Source organism: Dasypus novemcinctus, unplaced genomic scaffold (assembly GCF_030445035.2).
Source record: "Dasypus novemcinctus isolate mDasNov1 unplaced genomic scaffold, mDasNov1.1.hap2 scaffold_106, whole genome shotgun sequence".
NCBI classification, from domain to species: domain Eukaryota; kingdom Metazoa; phylum Chordata; class Mammalia; order Cingulata; family Dasypodidae; genus Dasypus; species Dasypus novemcinctus.
In genome coordinates, this window is record NW_026688145.1 from 749,361 (window position 1) to 774,041 (window position 24,681).

Consider the following 24,681-nt stretch of genomic DNA (forward strand, 5'->3'; position numbering starts at 1 on the left):
CCTGTAATTTCCCTGTTTATACCTATTGTCAGCCATAAAATGTACAAAACAAAGATTAGTTTAGTTTTCAAATAAAGGAAAAAATTATTGATTAATGTAACCTGGCAGCCTACTGCCAGACTTTCCTAATCCTGGGTTACACAGCAACAAAGGAAACTGGCTTAAGTCAGTCCTATAGGCAATAAAAAGATGCACAAGAAAGAGCTAAGTCAATAACAGTTCAGTACTAAATTCCATTCCTTATTTGACAAAGGGGAGCAGATAAAAAATAAAGTGGTTGGAATATGCTAGAGGAAGTGGTTAAATCAAAAACTTTTGCACAGGAAAGTTAGATCTTCTCGGATGGGCTGTAACTTCTGAAGTATCCAATCTATAGAGAAACAGAGAGGGGGTGGGGCAAGATGGTGGCTGAGTGAGCACACCTGAGATTCTCTCCTGCAAAGAATTGGCTGGGCAGCATTGGAAATTCTTTGGGACCAGGCTGTTTTGGGATTTTGCAGGGCAGGAGGTGTCTGGACATCAATTTGGTGGGAAGGTAACAGAAAATTCATGTATAAGATATAATTGAGACTCTATTACACAGAGGTGGGAGCTGCACACGGGATGCTGCCTCCTGGGGTGTGTGGAGCTGTGGCACCGGTGCTGCAGTGGCTATCTCTGGAGGCTCTGCGGTACTGGGGAATTCATAAGCCCTGAGCGGGCTATTGGGGGGTTAACAGGACAGGAGGCCTTTGCAGACTGCTTTGGGGCGACAAACGGGAGTTTTTTGCAAAGTGGGGAATTTTTGATTGTGGACACAAATAATAGCACTTCTGCCCAGAGCCCCACCTCCCCAAGGCCGGCTGCCGATCTGAAGCAGCCTTAAATTTTTCACAATAAAGAGACATCACCAGGAGACTGTTTCAGGGCCTGCAGGGTGGGAGACATCTGGAAGCCGATTAGGGAAATATTTTGTGAGGTGTGGGAATTTTGGTTTTGGACTCTGTTATCAGCGTTTCCAGCTGGTGCCCCACCCCTGGGCCTGGCTACTGATCTGCATCATTAAATTGGTTGCAGTGTAGAGGCGCCCCCAGGTGGCCATTCCAGGGTCTTACAGGGTGGGAGGTGTCCTGAAGTTGAATTGGTGATACAGCCACAGAATAGACCCAGTGAGTGAGTGAATTAAGGGGTTCAGACACATAGGTTAGAGTTTGTGGATGTGACCACTCCCATAGGGCTGGCACCCAGCTGCAGGGATCCCTGAAGGCTGTGAGGCACTGCAGTGTTCCCAGGCTCCCTGTTAACCAGATTTGAGGTTGCCCGGTCTGAATCCCCTAAACCCTGGTGGCCCACACCCCAGAGACTCACACCTCTTGAGTCTTAAATATCTCAGACTTTCCATCCCTGAATCCATCAAGCACTGAGGTCCATCTGAGGTCCTTGAATGTCCTAGCCCTCAAAGTTTGCATTTTTGTTGTGTTTTGTTTTGTTTTTGTTTTTATTTTATTTTTTATTTTTAGAGTCCTGATTGCTAACATTGCATTATCTCCGAGTATTTTCTCCCAGCGTATCCCCCAAGGCCTTTTTATTTATTTTTTCATTTATTTAGGGGTTTTTTTGTTGTTGCTGTGGTGTTTGTTCTATATCATTTTTTCTTCTCCTTACTTGTTCCCTTCCCTTTAACAACCCCCTTTTTCTTTCTTCCTTTTTTCTCTCTTTTTTCTTTCTCTTGTCCCTCATTTTTTCTTACTTTATTTTATCTTAATTATACAATAGGTGCTGCATGGAACACCTCACATTTGCTGGGTTTCCTCATCCTCCGATGCCTCATTTCTGTGTGAATTGATTTTGGCTACCTACACTATCCCCTTTCCCCTACATTTTGATTTCCTCCATCACCTACTGTCTCTCTTATATTCCACCTTCCTTTCTTTGATACACAAAGTGTTTAACTCTTAATTGCTAATACCTTTGTTTTGTTTTCTGTCTTTCATCCACTCTTGAAACTATTACCTTTCTTTTCTCTTTCCTTCTCTCAGGAAAACACTAGCTTTTTAATTCGTAACATATACCTCCCATATTCAGTCGACTACCTCATTATAGGTACTCTACCTACTGCTATAACTCTACGTAACTTACAGGAATCTAATATCCATCCTCCAAGATCACATATTGTTGCTCTGTTAACATTTATCACCAATACTACTTTACACTTTTTCCTTGCTTACACAATTGCCTTTCCCTGGCCCTAATACTTTCCTTTAAAGTGAACTCAACCAGCAATAAGAAATTAGAATAAGAAGAACAAAGTGACAAAGAGAAGATATAACACTTACGCAAAAACAACAGCTAATTAATCCCCAAGACTAGGCAAAGAAGCTAAGGAACTGTTTAAACCCATCAAGATAAAATGATGACCAGACAGCAACAAAAATCTACAAACCAAACCAGTAATCAGGAAAACATGGCTGAATCCAATGAACAAACGAAAAACCAGGAAGGGGAACAGAACTTCGCACAAGTAATTAAAGATCTCAGAACATTTATTGCCGAAAAACTTAATGAAGTAAAGGAAGAGGTTAACAACATGAAGACAACAGTTGGAGGAGAAATTGCAGACATATGCAAAAAGATAACAGATATGATAGGAATGAACACCACAGTTCAAGAAATCAAAAATACATTTGCTGCAAATATCAGCACACTAGAAGAGGCAGAGCAGAGAATTAGTGATGTGGAAGACAGTACATCAGAAATCAAACAGATAGTAGAATTGGTTGATAAAAAGATAGAAAAAATCCAGCTAGGACTTAGGGACATGAATAACAATGCAAAACGCTCAAACATATGTATTATAGGCATCCCAGAAGGAGAAGAGAAGGGAAAGGGGTCAGAAGGCGTGTTGGAGGAAATAATGGCTGAAAACTTCCCAAATTTACTGAACGAGACAGATGTACATATCCAAGAAGCAAAGTGCACCCCAATCGTCATAACCCCCAACAGGCCTACCCTAAGACATACACTTGTCAAATATTCCAAAGTACAAGACAAAGAGAAAATTCTAAAGGCAGCAAGAGAAAAGAAAACCATCACATACAAGGGAAGCTCCATAAGATTAAGTGCTGATTTCTCATCTGAAACCATGGAGGCAAGAAGGCAGTGGTATGATATAGTCAAGGTACTAAAAGAAAAAAATTTCCAACCAAGAATGCTCTATTCAGCTAAACTAGCATTCAAAAATGATGGAGAGTTCAAAATATTCACAGATAAACAGAAACTGAAAGAGTATGCCAACAAGAAACTTCCCTTTCAAGAAATTCTAAAGGGAGTTCTGCAGGAAGAAAGGAAAAAACAGGACAGGCAGAGGTGGAGGAGAGTGTAAGAGCAACAAAAAAGAAAAAATAGAAGGGAGAAAAACAAACAAACAAAATATGACAAAAACAAGTCCAATCAAAATAAGACTAACATAAATAAATCCTCAGAAGTAATAATACTGAATGTCAACGGATTAAACTCACATATTAAAAGATTCAGACTGGGACATTGGATAAGGAAATATGTCCCATCTATATGCTGTCTACAAGAGACACATCTTAGATCCAGAGACTCATGGAGGCTGAAAGTGAATGGTTGGAAAACAATCTTACAAGCAAACAATAACCAAAAAAATGCAGGAGGAGCTATATTAATATCAGACAAAATAGACTTTAAATGCAAAACAATTGTGAGAGACAAAGAAGGATACTACATATTAGTGAAAGGGACAATCTGTCAAGAATATTGAACAATCATAAATATTCATGCTCCTAACAAGAGCGCCTCTAAATACATGAGGAAAATGCTGGAAAAACTATGTGAAAGAATAGATGCCTCTACAATTATAGTGGGGGATTTTAATACACCACTATCAACTCTGGACAGAACATCTCAAAAGAGAATCACTAAAGAAACGAAATATTTGAACAGTATATTGGAGGAGCTGGATCTAATAGACATATACAGATCATTACACCCAAACACAGCAGGTATACATTTTTCTCAAGTGCACATGGATCCTTCTCCAAGATAGACCATATGCTATGCCACAAAGAAAGATTTAATGAATTCAGAAAGATGGAAATCATACAAAATAACATCTATGATCACAGTGGAGTGAAGCTGGAAATCTGCAAGGGCCAGAGGCCCAGATTTCACACCATGAGTTGGAAATTAAACAGCACTCTCTTTGAAAAAGTGAGTCAAAGAGGAAATCGCAAAAGAAATCAGTGACTACCTTGAAACAAATGATAATGATAACACAACATAACAAAATATATGGGATGCAGCAAAAGCAGTACTGAGAGGGAAATTTTTAGCCATAAACTCATATATCAAAAAAGAAGAAAGAGCAAAAATTGAAGAACTAACTGCACATTTGGAGGAATTAGGAAAAAAAAACAAAGTAATCCAACAGGAAGGAGAAGGAAAGAAATAAAAAAGGTAAGAGCAGAACAAAATGAAATAGAAAATAAGAAAGCACATGAAAAGATAAACAAGACCAAGAGCTGGTTTTTTGAGACGATAAATAAAATGACAAATCTTTAGCGAGACTAACAAGGAAAAAAAGTGAGAAGATGCAAATACACAAAATAAGAAATGAGAAAGGAGATATCACCACTGACTCCACAGAAACAAAGTCTATCATAAGAGGATACTTTGAAAAACTATATTCCAACAAAAATGACAATTCAGAAGATATGGACAAATTCCTAGAAACACATAAGCAGCCTATATGGATGAAAGAAGAAATTGATGATCTCAACAAACCAATCACAAGTAAAGAGATAGAATCAGTCATTAAAAACCTCCCAAATAAGAAGAGCCAAGGGCCAGACAACTTCACAGGTGAATTCTACAAAACATTCCAGAGAAAACTAACACCAATCCTGCTGAAACTATTCCAAAAAATCGAAACAGAAGGAACATTGCCTAAATCCTTCTATGATGCCAATATTACCCTAGTATCAAAACCAAACAAAGACACCATAAGAAAGGAAAATTACAGACCAATTTCCTAATGAACCTAGAAGCAAAAATACTTAACAAAATACTTGCTAATCATATTCAACAACACATTAAATGAATTATACACCACAACCAAATGGACTTCATTCCTGGTATGCAAGGATGTTTCAACATAACAAAATCAATCAAAGTAATACACCATATAAACAGATTGAAGGAAAAAAATCACATGAGTATATCTATAGATGCTGAAAAAGCATTTGACAAAACACAGCACCCTTTCTTGATAAAAACACTCCAAAAGATCAGAATACGAGGAAATTTTTTGAACATGATAAAGAGTATATATGAAAAACCTACAGCCTACATCGTTTACAATGGAGAAATCCTTAAATCTTTCTCTCTAAAGACAAGGATGCCCACTGTCTTCCCTTTTATTTAACATTGTCTTAGAAGTATTGCTCGAACACTGAGGCAAGAACCAGATATAAAAGGCATTCAAATTGGAAAGGAAGAAGTCAAAAGTTCATGATTTGCAGATGACATGATCCTGTACATAGAAAACCCTGAGAGGTCTACAACAAAGTTTCTAGAAGTCATAAATGAGTTTAGTAAAGTCGCAGGCTATAAGATCAATGTGCAAAAATCAGTAGCATTTCTGTACACCAATCATGAGCAAGATCAAGAGGAAATCCAGAAACAAATACCATTCACAATAGTAAATAAAAAATCAAGTATTTAGGAATAAATTTAACTAAAGATGTAAAAAACTTATACACCGAGAACTATACAAGACTGTTCAAGGAAATCAAAGAAGACCTAAATAAATGGAAGAATATTCCCTGTTCATGGATAGGAAGACTAAATATTATTAAGATGTCTATCCTACCAAAACTGATCTACACATTCAATGCAATGCAGAGAAAAATTAACACAGCCTTCTTTAAGGAACTAGAAAAACTAACTAAGAAATTTATTTGGAAAGGAAAGAGGCCCCAAATAGCCAAAGACATATTGAAAAAGAAACATGAAATTGGAGGAATCACACTACCTGACTTCAAAACATACTACAAAGCTACAGTAGTGAAAACATCATGGTATTGGCATAAGGACAGACACACAGACGAATGGAATCGAATTGAAAGTTCTGATATAGAACCTCATATATATAGCCATAAAATATTCGATAAAGCTACCAACCCTCTCAACTGGGAGAGAATGGCCTATTCAACAAATGGTGCCTGGAGAACTGGATAGCCATATGTAGAAGAATGAAAGAGGATTACCATCTCACACCTTATACAAAGATCAACTCAAGATGGATCAAAGACCTAAATATAAGAGCCAAGACCATAAAGACCTTGGAAAGCCATGTAGGGAAACATCTACAAGACCTTGTAATAGGAAATGGCTTTATGAATATCACACCAAACGCACGAGCAGCAAAAGAACAAATAGATAAATGGGACTTCCTCAAAATTAAAGCCTTCTGCACCTCAAAGGAGTTTGTCAAGAAAGTAAAAAGGGAACCTACACAATGGGAGAAAATATTTGGCAACCATATATGTGATAAGAGAATTATAATTTGCATATATAAAGAACTCCTATATATTGAAAATAAAAAGATAAACAACCCACTTAAAAAATGGGGAAAAGATTTAAACAGACACTTCTCCAAAGAAGAAATACAAATGGCTAAAAAGCACATGAAAAAAATGCTCCAAATCTCTAGCTATCAGGGAAATGCAAATCAAAACTACAATGAGATACCATCTTACTCCCATAAGATTGGCAGCTATGAAAAAAACAGAAGAATACAAATGCTGGAGAGGATGTGATGAAATGGGAGCACTCCTCCACTGCTGGTGGGAATGCAGAAGGATCCACCCATTCTGGAGGTCAGTTTGGTGGTTTCTCAAAAAACTAACCATAGTTTTGCCATATGAACCAGCAATTCCACTGCTGGGTATATACCCAGCAGAACTGAAAACAAGGACACAATAACGTCCATAGCAGCATTGCTCAATATCGCCAAAAGTTGGAATCAAGCCAAATGCCCATCAACAGATGAGTGGATCAATAAAATGTGGTATATACATACAATGGAATACTACTCGGCTTTAAGAACAAATACACTACAAACACACGTGATAACATGGATGAATCTTGAGAACCTTATGCTGAGTGAAGCAACCCAGGCATTGAAGGACAAATAATACATGTCCTCAATGATATGAAATAAGCAAGCTGCCTCAGAGAGCTAGAGACTGGAAGATAGGCTTACAGGAAATTGGGGGGTGGAAGAAGGATGTGAGCTGACGTCTGCAGGGGTGGAATCTATGATGAGCTGGTGGTAAATATGAGCTCAAAGAAGGGATAAAATAAGGGCAAGGGGTTGCCTTTGGGTGCGGCTTTGCGGGTTTGAGCGGGGCTGGGGATGGGCTGATGGGTAATATTGCCCAAAAAATTGGGGGGAGGGAGGGGCAACATATGAACATAGGAGATTGTCAGGTGTTGGTTGAGAGTAAAATGCTGAGAAAACCGTAACAAAATATAATTAGGAGGGTTACTTGTTTAGGATGCTCGGAGGGGATGGTCTGATACGGGACAGACTCCTGGGGAGTGTCTGAGTGCTCATTTTGCCAGGGTGGGTTGTACCATTGTATAGAGAACCAAGTAGGGAGAGTGGGGGGGGACCCACATCCTGGGGAGGACCAATGTCATCAAATAGAGGGAACTGTATCTCTCGAGAGAAAGGGTGGCTCCCAGGGCATTAGGGCAGTTGAGCAAGTCAGGCCCTGAACACTGTTGCAAGTATCTCTGGACATGGCTCCTCGGGAAATGGAGACTGGCTGTCACTGTGGGACCCAAGGGGAGGGGAAAATGGATGTTGAATATATGGAACCAAGATAAATGTGGGGGCAAGAGAGGAGTTTCACGAGAGTACACAAGGATGGATATAAAACATGTAATATTACACCAAAAACATTTAGGGGACGACAGACTAATAATGTAAACCATAACGTAAAACATAGGATACCTAAAAAATTTAGAAAACTGTATAGCCTAAAGTACGGACAGAAATGTAAGCACAGATGTCACCTTTTTTGAAAGCTATTGTCTCAGATTCTGTACATCAGTTTCAGTAAATATGATATGAATAAGTTAAAAGTTTATCACTGTGGAAGCGAAAATATTTTATGGTGGATGTGTGGGAGTACTGTATATTGTATATATGAATTACTGTGATCTAGGGCTCTTGGGAAGAGAAGCTCAATAATTAGGAAAAAAGAAAGGAAAAAGATGGGATGTAGAATTTTTCCAAATCAACGTGCATTCTATATCTAACCTTTAAAGTCATCGCTATATTCCATTTTACTAGTAAGGGAACCTGACATTATATTGGGCTTCACTCTTCAGGAAGTTTTGGATCACAGAGTGGTTCAACAATGACAGTGGAGGAATACTGGTATGGGATATTATTGACAGGCGATATATGGTTGACAGGGAGTTATACAGGGCTTGTGTCCAGGGTGCATGGAAATGTTTGGATATACTCATAGTGGAAACAATTAAAAACAACAGCTGGGGGATACTGGGTTACTGGCCAGGCGGGGCTCTGTCGTGGTCCCTAGGGGAGCAGCGACAATCCCCCAGTTGCAACGGTAAGGACCAGGAAGGAATGAGGGTCCAACAGTGATCCCCTGATTCTAATGACTGTGCTTCTGAGCCTATACACCTGAAATAAGAACAAGGCCTAGAGCAGCACTGTGCCTAAGAGTCCCCTCCTGACAGACTCCATGTTACTCAAATGTGGCCAGTCTCAAAGCCAAACTCAGCATGTAAATGCAATGCCTTCCCACCAGCATGGGACATGACACCCGGGGATGAGCCTTCCTATTGGCACTGAGGGATCACTACCATGTACCAGCTGATGATGTAACTAGAAAATGTCCTTAAATTAAAGGTTCAACGTGGACCAGCAGAATATCCCTGTCTACATATTATAACAGGAGTTAAAAATGCTTTTTGACCTAAATCAAGGGGGAAATGGAAAGGAGAAATGAGTTCATATGGCTATGAGTTTCTAAAAAAGAGTCTGGAGGTTGTCAGAAGGATTGCCCTTATGCACACCTGAGCAGAGTCTCAGAGACAAGATAAGGTAGATACAACACCAGGTTCTGGTTCTTTTGAGGGCTAAAGAAACCCACAGTTTCTATGTCATGACAGAAGGGGTTCACTGCCATGACAGTTGGCCCTTCTTTGGAGCTGGTGTTTTTGCATGATGGAGCTGGACTCAGATGGGATCTCTTTTCACAAACCTTTCATGCTACTTTACTGGAATTGTAGTTGGTGCTTGGGCTTAAGATATATCTAGGGGATTTGAATCTCTGGACTGACAATATGATAGCCAGGCCCTGAGCCTCAACAGACTTCAGCTCCTACACTTCAATTTATTGGACTTACTCCACTCAGCTAACATGGAGTTGAAGAATGTCAACCACCACACCATGGAGCCTAGATTGCCTACAACTGAAAGCAGGGGGATTGCATCCAATATCCATGTGGAATCTAAGCCCCCCCTTGACATAGATGTGGAATGGACACAACCAAGCCAAGGTCCACAGGAAAGAGGAATACAGTAAGGATCAGAGAGGACTTGATGATATTCTACATGAACTACGGTGGTTAATAATCAAGAAAATGTGGCATTGATGTGGAAAAAGTGGCCATGGTGGCTGCTGGGGGCAGGGAATCGGAGGAAGAGAAGAGACGTAGAGGCATTCTCAGGACTTGCATTTGTCCTGGGTGGTGTCCCAGGGACAATTGCTGGATGTTGTAAGTCCTCCCATGGCCCACTGGATGGAACGTGGGAAAGTGTGGGCTATGGTGTGGAACACGGGACATGGGGTGCAGCGATGCCCGGAGATGTACTCACCAGACGCAATGGATGTGTCATGATGATGGGGGAGAGTGTTACTGTGGGGGGAGTGGTGAAGTGGGGGTGGTGGGGGCGAATGGGGACCTCATATTTTTTTAATGTAATACCTTTTTAAAAAATGAATAAATTGAGTAGAATGTGGAAAAAAATAAAAATTAAAAAAGAAAGAGAAACAGAAAAACAGCTTTCATGCTAGGCTTAGGGATATAAACTGTGTCCATTTCCTTTGTTTGGGGCACAAGTCATAGTTTCTGGTTGTGTCCCCCCTCTTGCAAGATTGAAAATAAATTCTTTTCTTCTCCAAAATTGGGTGAGCCTTAGTTTCTTCCAGAAGAAGATTTCTTCCCAATGAAAATAAAGGTAATTAGTGGCTCTCTTAAAAATTTCAGTAAGGAAAGAAATACCATAAAATCTATGGAGAGATCTTTCCTGGATTATGATCAACCAAATTAGGTAATTGTGTAACGTGTTTTAAAACCTGGTAGTCAGTATGCTTTTGAAAATTATTCATTTTTATAACTTAAACAATGAAAAGAAGGTTTTAGCTTTGTGTAAGGAAAAACGGCAACATTCCTTGCATAAACTATAATATTTTCAATTTTGTTTAACTTGAGTGTAATCTCCCATAGTTAACTTATAAACTAAATTAACATTATATGTACAAAACCTTTAGAGTAATAAAAATTTAAGTCCACATTAATAAAATTAAGCTATAAAAAAGTCATAAATATGTTCTCTTAGAGAAATAAAGTAAATTTCTTTAGTTAGTAATTATAATTTAATAAGTTTATTTAAATGTAAAGTAACTAGTCAATGTGACTATAGTCTATTATAAAAAGTTTGTAAAACATCTTCCAAACTAAAAACGTTAAAAGAGTTGAAGGTCTAAAAGTCATTGTTAACTAAAAACTTGTATTGGTATTGGTTGCAAAAAATAACTTTGTGGTAATAAAACCTGTCTGAAGGTTATCGCAAGGTGCATATTTAAGTAAATGGTAATAAAATTTATTTTGAATCTATTGGGAATCTTCTGTTTTCATTTTAACAATGAAAAATAGGTTTTTCCCTCTATTACTAAAGTAAAATACCTACTATTATCTTCAGGTTAAAATTATATTAGTAAACAGTCATTTGATATATGATGAGTTGCATTAATTGTGTAAAATATATAAAAACAAGGAATAAACTTTAATATTGTGAAACTCTTTTGTGCATTCAAACCAGGCCATGAATACATTGCAGGTTGCCTCTCCATATGAGTTATTGGCTAGGCTGCTCACTGACCTCTCAATTAGAAATATTTGTTATATCAGCCTCTGGATCTGCTCCTGAGGTCGATGGAAACTATGTTGCAGTTTCAAGTTCCTGCAGCAGTCAATGATGACTCAGTATAGCCAAGTGTACAATGGATATCGCTTCCAGACTGGCACTGTCCCATACTGCCAGAGAGCACTATGCACCAGGCTAGTAGAATACTGGAAACTCTCTCTAAAATCAACAATGCTGTGACTTGTTCACTGTGAAGAGTATGCTAAGTGGAGCCATGATACCAAGATACTGTAAGTAAAACTTAAGCACAATTTTCATTTTGGCCTGCTCCCATGGAGAGATAACATATAAAGTATTACAAACCTGAAACTTAATTCTATTAATTGCAACTCTGAATCCTTTGCATTAAGTAATACATTAATTAATATTAAGTGCTATACTTTTTTCCTATATTAAATATATGCCTAATAATTATAATGTTGTCTTTTCTATTGTGGATCAAGTACAAAAGTATATTAGACATGTTAAATTGCTAGTAAATTCATTTTCTAAACAGTCAGTAAACATGTCTATAGAGTAAAGTGGCAGTCTCAGCCAGGCTCAGTCAACTTAGTATATTCTACTCTACTCTACTGTGTAGCAAAAGTGAGGCTTGCTTACTAATAATGAGCCACCTATTGAACTAGTCAAAATTACCAAAAATTGTACAATTAAAACCCAAATGTAAAAATACCTTTATTCTCTAGTTCTGATCACTCCCACAGCTAAAAAGTAAGAAAATTACCAACTTTCCTACTAATCCTGAATGAAACCCACTGCCCAAAGGGTGCCAGTTCACAAGGATCATATGACAGAGCTCATGAGTGCCAATCATTAAACAGCTTGAAATGTGTCTTCAAACAAAGCTAAGTATCTATTGCAATTTCTCTCTAAAAATAAATAACTGAGAAAATATATACTTATATATATATATATACTATTCCCACCAGCTTTTAAAAAGGAGTGCCATCTTTATAAGCACCTAACCTTGTCTACCTCTGTAATCCAATGTCCTCTTTTAAAAACTGGTATTCCAAATTTTAATTGAGTTTGTTTCTTTCAGAATGAATATCTTATTTGCCATATGATAACTTCATCCAACTTTGTACAGAAGGCCAGATCCATCTTCTTCCTGTTATAATAGAGTTTTACACCTTGATAGGCAATAACTACAGCCCATGGCCAGCAGAAAGCAGTTACAGAAAAGAGATCATCTCCCTTCAGCACCCCTTTAAGATTAAAGGTCTAAACTCTTTAAGGGTAAAACAAAATTAATAGATGGATCTAGAGCCTGACTGAAAATCTACATAGGTGCCAGTGTCCCCGAGATGACTGCAGGGGGGACCCTGCTCCAAAATTCTACTGTCCTTTGTGAAAACTTCTAAACTGGAAACAGACCCCTGAATGCTACACTGAAAATTGATATGTTAATCAGTCCAAATAACAAGCAACCATCCACCTCATAGCTCCAACAATAATTATGCGAAAGCTTAGTAAGTTAAACTTTGGAATAAGGGGGGAATGATGTGGGCTATGGGTGGGATGTTCTATATCTCTTAAGAGATAACCTAAGCTGTCTGTTACTTGTGGGTGTGGGACAGTAAGAGGCTGCAGTCCTTCCCTTGGTAACCATGGCAGCGATTCCAGTCCCAGGAAACAATTTAACAATACAAAGTCTATAAACTTTAAATATTCAGTGGAAATGGAAACCAAATGGGCTATAAGCTTATCTAGAATGTTTGAAGTCCATGCTAAAAACTTACCTAATATATGGAAAATATATGCTAATTTAAGCCTATTGAGAACTAAAACACAAGGACCATTTGGCCTTTCCTCTCTGTATAAAAGGGACTCAAAAATCTTGTTTGGGTCTGCTCATCTTCATAGGGGATGTGACCAGTTCCTGGTGGTGGGGTCTGGTGCCTCACCTCTGATGCCCCCTCCCCTGCCTTCCCCACACTACAGGGCCACATGGCCCTGGCCAAGGCCTTTCTTGACCACTGCACCTATGAGCATCACAAGGGGGATGCAGTGAATGGACGCGGACTATAAAGTGCCAGGCACTGGGAGTGGGGGCGGGAGGGGGTCCTTAGGACTCTGAGTGTGTTGGAACACTGGGGCCAGGCCGTTGGGTGCCCGTGGATCACTCTGCAGTGTGTGCCCATGCCCTGTTCACAGGCCCAGTGCTAACGCTAACTGTGCAAGGCCTCAGTCTTGCCTTCGCCCTCACTGTTGTGACACTTGAGCGCACACTAGAGTGAGGATGAGGAGAAGTCCCGGGATGGGCTGCCCAATGATGGTGATCGCAATGATGAGGATGAGGAGGCAACCAAGGATCGACACAACATCCATGTGCTGGAGTGGCTGCACCGCATTTCCTGCTCCTCTTCCAGCAGCAGGAGCAAACACAGCTTGGTGGACAGCATGCCTTCCAACTCTCTCAGCAGCCCCAGCGAGCCCTCAGCCCTGCCAGCTCCCTGGAAGAGGAGCACAACTAAGGCCTCTGCCCCACACTCCCCCCGTGGATCATGGGTCCCCATGGCTGTGGTCCTCAAGTCCTCTGCACCTCAATCCTCTGTGGGTCCATGACCCAACCCCACTGCCATACACTCCAGCATCCCCAGCACAGTGCGCAACTCCCCACACTCCAGAATCCACAACATTGTGCCTTCCTCTGGTTCCAGAATGCATGATGTGTGCACTGGAGCTCCCGCAGGCCTGGCTGGGGTCCTGGAGGCCAGGAATCTGCCATTTGCCCTGCAGTGCCAGAGGTTTCAGTAAACCCTGCCGTCTGTCTTCCAGGCTGGACTTCTAAAGCTCTTTGTGGCTTGCAACTTCTAGACCCTGCAGAGCGTACCATGCCCTAGCCTGGCCTGGAAGCCACCAAGTGCTGCCTTCCCTATAATGTCTCTACTAATGGGGCATTACATCCAGAGATATGACATTTTCAGGGACTTAGCATACCTGGGTGCAGAGGTCCTCCTTTTCAGCCCCAGAACTCAGGCTCCAGCACAGGGCCCTCAGGTATTCTTAGCTCCAGCCACACCTAGGTGCTCAGCTTTGCTGGGGGATTCCTCCTCCCAGCCTCTACCTCCTCTGTTAGATCCAGTGCCTACCCAGGTCCCATTGCCACACACCCCCACTTTGGCCAAGCAAGGAATGGCAGAACCACTTGGCCCCTCATTCCTGCTAGAGAATACTCAGGACTGCTTTCTGGCCTTTTCTGGACCAGACCGTACTTGTCCCCTGATTCTGAACAACTTCACGTGACTCCAGACTCTGGTGACTCCATCCAGACTCCTGTGTCCTCCAGGGAAAACACCCAGCTGAGGACGGAACTGGTGTCTTCCCCCCTAACAGCTCAGTCCACCAAAAAAACACTTGCATTCTAGGCCCAGCTGCTGAGCCTAGAACCTTACACTGTGTTGCCTCCCATCACCTTCCCATCCAGAGCTCAGCTCACTGGGTTCTAGACCCCCATATTTACCTCGAGGTTCTTCCATCTCTAAGCTCTGGAGACAGGGAGGGTCCCCTGACGTGTGCTGGTACACTGCTTGGTTTGCAGTGGGGGATGGGGGGTGGGAAGAGGTAATGGGTATGATTGAAGTGTGTGTCAAGAAATTTTAAAAAATACATCTATATTTAAGGATCCCAGGTGTTGTCCGACAGGGGGCTTGGTGGACCTCTATACAGGCCCCTCCCTCCTCTTGGTTTCAGATCCTTGAACCCTCCCCCACTTTCTCACCCATGGGTCCCCAGTGCCTAATTTCATCCTGCTCTCCTGGAGACATTTGGATTACTGTTTGGAATTCCAGTGTTATTTCAAGGAAGGAAAGCCTCTTTTGCCTGCTTGAGATTTGCAAGGAACAAACACATGGCTTAAGCTCTCTTTGGCAGGAAGGAGCTGCGTGATGAAGGAGGCTCCACGGAGTAGCCATTTAGCCACCTGTGGCTACAGTACAGATGTAGGCCATTTCTATTATGGCAGAAAGATCTGTTGCACTGGCTTAAATCTTCTCAGGGCTCCACTGAGATACTCTGTTTTCAGGAAAAAAGACAAAAACGTTTTTCCTTATAGTTCTAGGCTCACTAGACCACATGTGCATTTCTGGGCACATCATCACCAATGAAGAGAACAGGACACTCTGAGTGAGGAGTCTTAGGAACTGGGTCATCATCCTTGTGCCAGACATAGGAGCCCCCACAACCAGATCATATGTACAGAGAGCAAGAGGGCATGATGCTGAGCAAATGATACCTAGCAGCCACTTCCCGATTCCTCTTCTACCAAAAACCAAAGGCACGGGGATCAGAGCTGACACAGCAGTTTGCTTGCTTGCCCCAAGATCCTGCAAGCTTCTTCAGTTCTCTTTTAGACAATACCAACCCTACCTTCAGATCTCCTTTCTCAACTAAGACCCAAAACCCAAGCTCAGCACTTCTTGTACATCATAAGCTCCCAGCTACTCAGATCAATAGTTCTTGCTACCGAGTATGTGCTTTACATTGGGAAGACCTTAATATTCATGACAGGCCTGATCTCTTACAAGCCCGGGTGGAGAGGGGGGAAGCTGCCCTCATAGCTATTATTGTGTGCTTGCTTGCCATAGTTAATTGACATAGTAACTTCAATGTGCCCATATAATCTGTAAGGAACAACCTACCTCCCAGGGTTGAACCAGAAACAGTATCTTAGAGCTTGGCAGAGGCCTGCACCCATTATTGCTCATTAAACAGGACCCCTTTCTGGTTACTGTTACACTGTAAAACACTCAGCCTGCTTCCTGCTACCCATTTAGTACCACTCTCCCTGGAGTAATGTATAGCTAGGCAAGACCTGGCTATAGCACACCACGCACAGGAGAGGTTTCAAACCTTATAAATTCCCCACACAAGACACACTAACCATCACCACCTGCTGCAAAAAGCTTTATTGTTTACACTTGGTTCAGGGCTTGTTAGAGGGCTACAAGATGGCAGGTAGAAAGATGCCTCTTGGATGGAGGGGCTGAGGCAGTAGCCTGGATACTGGGAGAATAGAGCCCTCCCCCACAGCCTTTGGGCTCCAGAGGCTCCTAGTCGTGTTTGAGGGTGAGCCTTTCAAAGAGATACCCGCCCAGCCCGGCCTGAGGGCCAGCAAGCCTGAAGAGGTTGGTCAGGTGGTCACATATCTTTTTTATCAGTTTCAGCTCCTCATGTAGGAAATGGATCTCCAGGAAGTCACAGAGCTAAGGAATAGAAGAGAAATGAAAAATTCTACTAAGATATAATATGAGACAATAGCTCACAATGTGGCAGATGTGGGAAGGAAGGCGCAGCTAGGAATTTCCCTGGACAATCCAATGGAGTCAAGGCTTAGGGTGGAGGCTTCATCCCAAGGAATGTCTGCATTTGGGTATCCTTGGAAGAGGGGGATATTTACATGGGGGTCTGGGTTGGCAGATCCCAGGGCATGCAGATCTGAAAGGGCTGATTCAGGGACTTCTCCAGGACAAGGGCAGCTTCCATGGCACCCAGGGTATTACCCCACTCATCTTTGGAAGGCTTCTGTACATTAGAAAGAAACAGGTTCAATGCTTTCCACACGCATTTCCCAGCAGTCCCAGGTGGTAAAGAGTGGAAAAGGGATGTAGCCCCCAAGCGCATCTGCAAGTGTCCTTGCATGACACCCAGTCTCCAGAGAGCACGGAGCTGCCTGGATGTCATGTCTGGCGAGAGCGCCTCCACTTCAACCACTATAACCAAGCCACATAAAGCTGAACTCTATGCCCAAGGAGCCCGCATAGTGCCAAAAAGGCCAGAATCAAGGGAAGTGGCCCACACGCCCTGCTGGGAGGTATAGCTCGCGGTTCCCCTTGCCATTTACCTGCACGTCCAGGAAGAGGGCACGGCCACCATGCCGGTTTTCCATCTTCAAGAGATGATCGGCACCCTCGCGCTTCTCCTTCACCAATTCGCAGAAGTTGTCCACGCCCTTCAGGGCCACATTGTCACGGTCGAAATAGTAGCCCTGAGGGAAAAGATGGAGGAGACAAAGGTCAGTGCATGTCATGGCAAGGCAAGGCGGGTACACTCCTCCATCTGACTACCTGACGGTACAAAGAAGCCACGTGCATGAGCAGATGGCCAAAGGTGTGCTTTTGGGGGAAACATGGGCTGGGAAACTCCCAGGAAAGCTCACCAGAGAGAGGTAGGTGTAGGAGGTCTGCAGCTGCAGGTTGACCAGGTAGTTCACAGAGGCCTCCACGTCAGTGGAATAACTCTGACGGATCTGGGAGTTAATGGTTGGTTGACAATGAGAAGGTAGAAATACTTTGGAGTGTTTTAGAACTGTAAACTCATCTAAAGAAAGGAGGCTGTCGCTTGAAACAATATGAATTAAAAACGAAAGATTTTTTCAAAAAGAGCTCTATCCTAAAGGCAAAAAATTAAATACGTGCTTATATTAATACATAAGTTTAAATGTTAATAAGATATCTACAATGATAAAATTGTAAGTCTTGATTAACAAAATTACTATGTCAATCCATAAAAAGTTTTTCTTGCCTAGATTGAAATCAATAGTTTATTATTCTTCACAGGATAAAATGAAGAACATAAAAGTTAAATGAATATTAAAGAAGGTTAAAAGTTTGTGAGAATGCTGGATGAAATTTAATAAGTTTTTTCTAAAAGGTGTGCTTTGTCCTAAAGTAGGAGGGCTAATTTTCATAAACTCTTGAAAGTTAAATGCATGCAGCAAGTTATAGAAGTTTTGTGGTAACTTTAAGTAAAGAAGTGTTCTGTGAAAGCAAAATTTGTCATAAAATAATATAGTCTATATGGTTATAAATAATTACAAAAAGTTTAATAAAACATTGTTTAAATTAAGGTATTCAAATGGCCAATTCCAAAAAGTCATTATTAAATAAAAACTGAATTGATAATAATAATAATAATAAAAGAAATTTTATAACAGGAAAACTTGTCGGCAGTCAGCCTCCCCTGCCAACTTGCTTCTAAAAAACTGTTTCTGGTATTGCATGCTACTAAGTATTTAAGGTGAAGAAAAGATAATTATTTTAACAAGCTTGTTTAGTGTTAATGACAATTACATATTGTAACAAGTTTGCCTGGTAACTTAGTATGTAAGATATGTGGAATGTGTTTTTATTGTTAAGGAAGCAGGAGATGACTTTGTCCTAAGATAAAATGATTGATTATTGAGAAAGAGTAGGGTGTAGAATAAAACCTGAATGAATACTGAAAGTGTAGAAGGTTCGTGGAAAGGAAATTTTTATGATTAATGTTGAGTAAGATATGATAAGTCTATCTATAACGTTTTAAAAGGTTTAGTATCAAGTAGTATGCATCAAAGTTAAAATTTTGTTCTTTCTCAAAGTCTTTCAAGTCATTGGTTTGTTTTGGTAAAAGATTTCCTGAATAATCAGTATACAAAAATGTCTGTTTTATCAAATTAGCTTCTTGTGCTTTAACCTCATTATTTCCTCAGTGTTTGAATAAAGGGTCTTATCTCTTTTAAAGGAAAATAATGTTCAAACCTGCTTTCTAAAAATGAAATCCTGAAAATTAACTTTTTATTTTAAACAAATTAGAAGAGATTTCTTCTTTTACCTGAAAAGAAAAATTACAGTAATAATTAAGTTAATTTAATATGTTATAAGTCACATGAAAAGTGTTTAATATTGCTATAAAATTAACAGGTTTAAAAAATTTTTTTTAACTGTAAATGAGTTAAGATCATTTATAAATGCATTTATATTATAAAACAGGGGAAAGATAACTGAAATTATAGCTGGGTGAATTTAGCCTGAAAATATTATTTAAATGTTAAATAATGTTAAACTAACCTTACCTTCTTTTATGGTCGCTTCGAGCCTAGCCTCACCCCTTGCCTTTGCCTGTGGTTGTTTCATAACACCTCCTGTCCTGGTGGTATTAGTAACCCTGATTTCTCTCATGAATCTAAGTGTGGACTGGATTGCTGCCTGGTGGAATTCTTAGCACTTGGGTTTAAAGGATCAGTGGAATTTTATTATTGCCAAGGACTGGGGGGAATAAAGGGAGTCCCCTGCCTTGACTGTCAGTGTTCCTAGGAGTGGCAATTCATGAGAGAAACCAGTTTGTCTCCCTGAGGCATCCAATAGTGTCAGTGAATATATATAGAATTAGTAATGTTGCTTTAAAAATTCTGCTAAATTCAAGGTAAAATATAAAGTTCTGAAACAAAGGAGAATTGTGACGGAGCATTGGGAACATTTTGGTTACAGGCCATTAGTTAAGAAACAAAATTCTTGTGTAAAACCGTATGGTCATAGTGGAAAACTGCACAGTCACAGTGCAAATTAGGAAAAGTTTCAGGTGTCTCTGAAATGTTTTGTAGTCACACTTACTTTGTGAAAAATGGAAGTTTTAAGTAACTAAATTTATGTTTTTGTGTCAAACTATTCATGTCTGCCTATTTGCTCAAATTGTTGAGGTTAAATATTCAGTTATATATGTGAATAAATATTCTTGGAGCCCATATTAGACTAAGCAGAATGAAAAACTCATATAGAAAACTGATTATAGAAACTATTGGAAAAGGGCCTCCTCTTTGCAAGATCTTTGAAGGCAAGACTAGGTGTGGCAGATTAAACCTATCTACTAGGCTAGGGAATTAAGAATTGGTTTGCCCTGTAATTTCCCAGCTTAAACCTTTTGTCAGCCATAAAATGTACAAAACAAAGATTAGTTTAGTTTTCACATAAAGGAAAAAAATATTGATTAATGTAGCCTGGCAGCCTACTGCCTCAGTCTCCCACTCCTGGGTTAAACAGCAACAAAGGAAACCAGTTTAAGACAGTCCTATAGGCATTAAAAAGATGCACAAGAAAGAGCTAAGTCAACACCAACACAGCACTAAATTCCATTCCTTATTTGACAAAGGGGATCAGATAAAACATAAAGTGGTTGGAATGTGAGAGAGGAAGCAGTTAAATCACAAACTTTTGCATGGGAAACTTAGATCTTTTCAGATAGGCTGTAACTTCTGAAGTATCCAATCTACAGAAAAACAGAGAAAGTCCTTACCTGCTAGGCTTAGGGGTATAAACCGTGTCATTTTCCTTTGTTTGGGGCACCAGCCATGTTTTCTCATTGTGTCCCCCTTCTGCAAGATCGAAAATAAATTGTTTTCTTCTACACAGTCAGGTGAGCCTTATTTTCTTCGAAAAGAAGATTTCTTTCCAACAGAAATACAGGTGATTATTGGTTCTGTTAACAAATTTCAGTAAGTAAAGTCAAGTCCATCAAAACTATGTGGAGATCTTTCTGGGATTATGATTAAACAAATTAAGTAATTCTGTAATGTGTTTTAAAACCTAGTAGTCTGTATGCTTTTAAAAATTATTCATTTTCATAACTTAAGCAAAGAAAAGAAGATTTTAACTTCTTGTAAGGAAAAAAGAACATTCCTTGTGTAAACTATAATAGCTTCAATTTTATTTAACTTGAGTGTAATCTCCCATAGTTAATTTATAAACTAAATTAATGTTATAAGTACAGAATCTTTAAAGTAATGGGAATTGTAAGTTCACATTGGTGTAATTATGCTAAAGAAAAAAGATTGTAGATATGCTGTCTTAAATAAATATAATAAAATTCTTTGATAATTGTAACTATTCAGTTTATTTAAACATGAGGTGGCTAGTCAATGTTGTTATAATCAATTATAAAGAGTGTAAAACATCTTCCAAACTGAAAACATTTAAATAGTTCTTGTTCTAGAAATCATTGTTAACTAACAACTTAGATTGGTATTGATTACAAAAAAATAACTTCGTGATATTAAAAATAGTCTGAAGGCCACCACAAGGTGCATATTTAAGGAAATGGTAATAAAAAGTTATCTTGATTCTATTGGTAATCTTCTGTTTTCATTTTAACAATTAAAAATAATTTTCCCTGTATTACTAAGCTAAAGTACCTACTGTAATCTTCATGGTAAAGTTGTGTAAATAAAAAGTCATTTGATAATATGTGTTGCATTAAATTGTTTGATATATATATATAAACAAGGAATAATCTTTAACACTGTCAAATGCTTTTGTGCATGCCAAACCAGGCCTTGAATACATTACAGGTTGCCTCTCCATGTGAGTTATTGGCGAGGCTGGTCACTATACACTCAATTAGAAATATTTGCTATATCAGCCTCTGTTTCTGCTCCTGAAGTCAATGGAAGCTACATTGCAGTTCAAGTTCCTGCAGCAGCCAATGATGACTCAGTACAGCCAAGTGTAAAATGGATATCACCTCCAGATTGACACTGTTCCATAGTGCCAGAGAGCACTATGCACCAGGCTGGCAAAATACTGGAAACTCTCTCTAGAATCAACAATGCTGTGACTTGCTCACTGTGAAGAACATGCTAAGTGGAGTCATTATACCAGGATATGTAAGTAAAACTTAAACCCAGTTGGCATTATGGCCTGCTCCCATGGAGAGATAACATGTAAAGTATTACAAACCTGAAACTTAAATCTACTAATTGCAAATCTAAATCCTTTGCATTAAGTAATACATTAATTAATATTAACTGCTATACTCTTATCCTGTACTAAATATATGTCTAAAAATTATAACATTATCTTTTCTATTTTGGATCAAGGGCAAAACTATGTGAGACATGTTAAATTCCTAGAAGATTCATTTTCTAAACAGGTAATAAACATGTCTACAGAATAAAGTGGCAGTCTTAGCCAGGCTCAGTCAACTTACTATATTCTACTGTACTCTACTGTGTAGCAAAAATGAGGCTTGCTTGCTAATAATAAGCCACCAATTGAACAAGTCAAAATTACCAGAAATTGTACAATTAAAACCAAAATGTAAAAAAAATACAAACCTGTATTCTGTAGTTCTGATCACTCCCACAGATAAAAACTAAGAAAATTTCCAACTTGGTGTACTAATCCTGAATGAAACCCACTGCCCAAAGGGTGCCAGTTCACCAGGAGCATCTGACAGAGCACAAGAGTGCCAATCATTAAACAGCTTAAAATGTGTCTTCAGGAAAAGCGAAGTATCTATCGCAATTTCTCTCTAAAAGTAAATAACTTTGGAAAAAAACATTATATATATATATATATATATATATATATATATATATATATATATATATATACTGTTCCCACCAGCTTTTAAAAAGGAGTGCCATCTTTATAAGCACCTAAACTTGTCTACCTCTTTAATCCAATGTCCTCTTTTAAAAACGGGTATTCCAAGTTTTATTTGAGTTTGTTTCTTTCAGAGTGAAACTCTTATTAACTACATGAAAACTTCATCCAATTTCATAGAGAAGGCCAGTTCCATCTTTCACCAGTTAAAATAGAGTTTTACACCTTGTTAGGCAATGACTACAGCCCATGGCCAGCAGGAAGCAGTTAAAGAAAAGAGATCATCTCCCTTCAGCACCCCTTTAAGGGTAAAACAAAATTAATAGATGGATCTAGAGCCTGACTAATAATATACATAGGCACCAGTGGCCCCACAATGACTGCAGGGGGGGCCCTGCCTGAAATTCTACTATCCAGAGTGAAAACTTCTAAACTTCTGGAAACAGGCTCCTGAATGCTACACTGAAAATTGATAAGTAAAATAATCATGGCAGCAGACTTAGCCCAATGTTGAGGGCTTCCGTCTACCACATGGGAGGACTGCGGTTCAAACCCCAGGCCTCCTTGACCCATGTGCAGCTGGCCCATGCACAGTGCTGATGCACACAAGGAGTGCCTTGCCATGTAGTGGTGTCCCCCATGTAGGGGACCAGCATGCACAAGGAGTGCTCCCCATAAGTTGAGCCACCCAGCGTGAAAGAAAGTGCAGCATGCCCAGGAATGGCATTGCACACATGAGAGCTGAGACGACAAGATGATGCAACCAAAAAAACACATATTCCCGTGCCACTGACAAGAACAGAAGCAGACAAAGAAGATGCAGCAAATAGACACAGAGAACAGATAATCAGGTGGGGGGAGGAAGGGGAGAAAAATAAATAAATAAATCTTTTAAAAAATAAAATAAAATAATCACTCAAAACAACAAACAGCCATGCACCTCATAGCTCCAACAACAATTATGCCAAAGCTTAGCAAGTTAAACTTTGGCATAAGGGGGAATGATGTGGGCTATGGGTGGGAGGCTCTTTATCTCTTAAGAGATAACCTAAGCTGTGACTTATGGGTGTGGGACTGTAAGAGTCTGCAGTCCTGCCCTTGGTAACCATGGCAATGACTTCAGTCCCAGGAAACAGTTTAACAATGAAAAGTCTATAAACTTTAAATATTCAGGGGCAATGCAAACCAAATGGGTTAAAAGCTTATCTAGAATGTTTGAAGTCCATGATAAAAGCTTACTTAAGATGTGGAAGATATACGTTAATTCAAGCCTATTGAGAAGTGAAACAAAAGGACTATTTGGCCTTTCCTCTCTATATAAAAGGGACTCAAAATTCTAGTTCAGAACTCGGGACTGAAACAGAAAACTCCTGAGTCTGGCTGGCCATCAGTAAACCATTTTTCCTTCTAAAATCATTCCTGAGTCCTGACCTCTCTATATGCAAATAACCAAACCTACTATCTAATTCTACATTTCTGGGGGCTTGTATGGGATTGCAAATGAAGGCCAGAGATGGTAGCATTTGCTGCCCTTTCCAATTCCCCGAGGAAGACAGGAGCAATTGGGTGAACCCCAAATCTGGGTGCCCTCTGATTAAATTTAATCCAGAAAAGATGTGGGCTCCACCAGAAACTTCCCAATGAAAATCAAGGGCAATGGTTGGTCTGAAGGAAAAGATTCTGAGAACAACAAAGAACTCCAAACATGGAAGAAGGTAAGACTCCCTGGGTGAGCACAATCTGGAGGCCCTAGCTCTAATTACTAGGAAGGGGAGGCTTATCACCTCCCAAGAAAACCCAGCAGCCCCAGAAAATTGGGGGGAAGCAGTTCTCTCTAGGTCTGGAAAAGAGAAAAACTGGGAAAAAGCCTGGTGTTTTGGGTTTGTCTAACTGCATGTTAAAATCTGGTACTGGTCTTATATCCACTGATGGAGTGGAGGCTTGATTGTAATAGGAAGGTCTGTTTATAGATTCAAGTCCTAACGTCCTGGATATTGGTCTGGACTTTTTTAAAAACCGTGGTTACAGGAAAATTGATTGGCTGTTCTAGTGAAGCTTGGTCTGGGTGTAAAGTTTAAGAAAGAAAAATGTCAGCTGGAATCATTTGTTATGGTGTTGAATTGTGAATGAATTCACTTTATACCAAATGTTAAGTGTTTTAAGGTTTGTGATGGCTGTGGAAGCAACCATGTTGAAACTATATATATATATATGTAGAACTTGTGGGTCAGATTAGTGACCTTTGTGCTTCTGTCTGTGTCAGCTCATTGCTAGTGTTAGAGTTGTGTG

At 39.8% G+C, this 24,681-nt stretch overlaps 1 pseudogene; it reads right to left on the reverse strand.

Annotated features, from left to right (window-relative positions):
• Positions 1 to 16,308: 16,308 nt before the first annotated feature.
• Positions 16,309 to 24,681, reverse strand: part of LOC131277474 (ferritin light chain-like) — a 42,602-nt pseudogene continuing 34,229 nt past the window's right edge.